The 2,870-nt window shown below is 48.2% G+C and overlaps 1 long non-coding RNA gene across 1 annotated transcript; it reads right to left on the reverse strand.

Annotated features, from left to right (window-relative positions):
• Positions 1 to 768: 768 nt before the first annotated feature.
• Positions 769 to 2,462, reverse strand: LOC120651418. Its single transcript, XR_005666168.1, has 2 exons — positions 1,261 to 2,462; positions 769 to 1,106 (listed from the first exon to the last, which is right to left on the reverse strand). It is a non-coding gene; the product is annotated as an uncharacterized LOC120651418 (long non-coding RNA).
• Positions 2,463 to 2,870: the final 408 nt, after the last annotated feature.

Genomic DNA, 2,870 nt, shown 5'->3' on the forward strand with positions numbered 1-2,870 from the left:
ACACCTGAATCTCCGGGGTGAGTGGTGGCCGCTGGTGGTTGCTGGAGCAGTAAAATCGAAACGCACACGCTTTGAGGAGATTGGACTGGTCCGCGGCGCGGCAACGTAGGCGGGTGCTGAGTCCGCGGCCGGCGTCACCACGATGGATTTGAGGCGCGGCTGCCGGGAAGGCGACGATGGCCGCGTCGAATAGCGGCCAGGGATCTCGGTCTCTGCATGGTTTGGTTTGGGGCTGCGGCTTGGGGCTGACAGATCGGAAGGTCTTGGGGGGCTGAAGGGCGGCGGTGGTTGGGGGGCTCGTCGGCGGCGGCGGATCTGGGCTCGGTCGCCGTGGGGGCGAGGCGAGAGGTCGGGGGAGGGGAGGGGAGGCCATCCAGTACTATGCTTCGATTCACTTAACGTGCGTGCGTGTGTGCAAGAATGAAATGCACCAGAAGATGCCACATGTTCCAGATATTCCTCATCATATTTCTAAAGCAGGTAATGATTCCTGTGAAATGTAAACGCTTGGGATCAGATCCATACATGCTACATTGGCCTTATCAAGTAGTAGATAATATTAGAGGGCTGCATATTCATAAAATGATAGGTTACATTGAAAAACCTCTGATTCAAAAGCAAGGTCTTCCACAAATTTCATCATGTAATGGCAAACATAATACCCACATAGAAGCAATATTCTTTCACAGCCGGCCCGTGTTATGGGCCGGCGGTGATAATCCTTTCGAGGCAATATTCTTTTAGCTCAATTTTCACAATAGAAGCACATTTCAAAGATATAATATGATTCACACGTACATACATCAAATATAAATCAATCTCAGACTAAAATGTATCAAATGTTATTACAAGTGACACAAGTCCACACCAGAAGTCTTACAAGTTCTATAGGAGTTAATTCACATCTGTCACAAGTTCCATGACATAGTGCAAATATCCAACTCTAGCTGTGTTGTCATACATATGGTTGAGAGCCAACACATCTCCCGTTTCTCTAAACTCAATTAGCTTATAAGCCCCAAGGCGCAGAGATCGAGCTGATCTTCAAAGCTGGGATCGTTAATATAATTGTTGAGGCCTCAGAGAGCATCTCGAGCACAGTAATCCTGCACACAATTGCATCAGGCAGTGTAGATATCATTAGTTATTGGGGAGGTATCTTGTAATGCTGCCCGTAGAAGGAAAGATAGTTAGAATATGGATGATAGTTATTATAAGAACTATACGGCGCATAAAATAGGATCAAGATCATTAACAAACCTTCAGGATGTGTGGCTAGTTTGCTCTACTTTACAGTTATCCTAAATCGATCTCGGTGCCACACTGATGAGTTTCTCCACTACTTTCATCTGCCATGATGTGATAGTCGCTTCAGCCATTATTCCTCCATTCAGAAGGATAGTTCATAAGTTATTTAGCACTTCAACTACTGGCCAATTTGCCAGCTCATGATCACAAGATTATAAAGCATGAAGCACTTCAAAGTTAAATGAGAGCAATTCAAACGTAGTTCAGTAAGTTGGCACTTTCATCCTAAATCATACCTCCTCATATGAAGAATCAAAACGAGCTGGAAGGAGGTACGTAGTACATGTGTCATCAGAGATCCCGCATTGCTGATTGGGCCAGCACAATTGAAATCATTGATGTTAAATGTTGAGGTAATCAATTAATTCAACAAGATACATGTCCAATTTCAGATACAGTTTTCTGTCATTGCTTCAGAACTCAGTAGCAGTGTAATACTTATGATTCTATCTAAGATTGGCCTGCCTCACGTCAGTTAGTCATCATACGCGGCAGATGATTCCAAGCTGTAAGAAGAAACGTGCCATTTTTTTCTCTTTTTGTTTCTAATGCAATGGAACAGAGCACTTCATTCACTTAGACAACTAGCTGAAGATTTGGTTTTCCTAGACATTTCATCAAACAACATGCATGCATACCTCAGCTCACTTTAATGTCTGGCGGCAGTGTGCGAGGGACGTGCTGCCTCTGTCCTCGCCGGTGGTGGGGAAGTTCAGCCATGCTGCGCGGCGGCCAGGCCGCACGACGGGCTGTGGCACAGCGTTGGGGCGGAGGCCGTCGACCAGGTGCCACGGTGGGGCGCAGTCCCCACGGGCCGCGGCGTCGGGCAGCGCAGTCGGACGTCGACGCGGACGATGTGGCTGCGGTGCCGCTTAATGTAGGGCGCCACGGGCACCTGCGCCCCACCGGCGGTGGCTGCCTCGTCCACGGCCGCCAGTGCAACAACCGCGCCGGTGCCGGCGCCGTTGCTGGTGGGCGCTCCGGCAGGCGGGGATCGGCGGGCGGCAGTTTGGCGCATCGGGGCAAGACCGGCGTCGGGGCGGATATGCATCTGAGGCCAGCGGCGGCGCCGAGAAGAAGCAGATCAACGGCGACGCGAACGGGTAAAAGCTTCTTTGTTTGAGCACGAGCGCCGTTGGTGTAGCTCGTGATACGGGCCGGGCCTTTCACTGCCGGCCCCAAATGTAATCAGCTCGGTACTCAAAATCATTATCACCGTCGGGCGTCGGCCCATGGCGCTAGCACCGGTGGTGATAATCAGTTCCATTTCCACCGTCGGCCCCTATCACGAGCCGACAGTGAAAATCATTTTCACCACCCGTTCAACTTCTATTATGCTCTTCTATTTAGAAACCGGTGAAGCATTTTCACTGCCGGTTTCTATTAAACAAGTGGTAAAAATAACGGTAGTAAAAATAATATTTGTAGTAGCGTATCTGTTATAAGCTCCAAACATATAAAAAGGAATTATGAAAAGCTTTAATCAAACATTGCAATATAATGCTTTAAATCACTATATAAAGGAATTTGAATTACTATTGGATTATATCTTTAAATTCTTG

The sequence above is a fragment of the Panicum virgatum genome, chromosome 9K (assembly GCF_016808335.1).
Source record: "Panicum virgatum strain AP13 chromosome 9K, P.virgatum_v5, whole genome shotgun sequence".
Lineage (NCBI taxonomy): Eukaryota > Viridiplantae > Streptophyta > Magnoliopsida > Poales > Poaceae > Panicum > Panicum virgatum.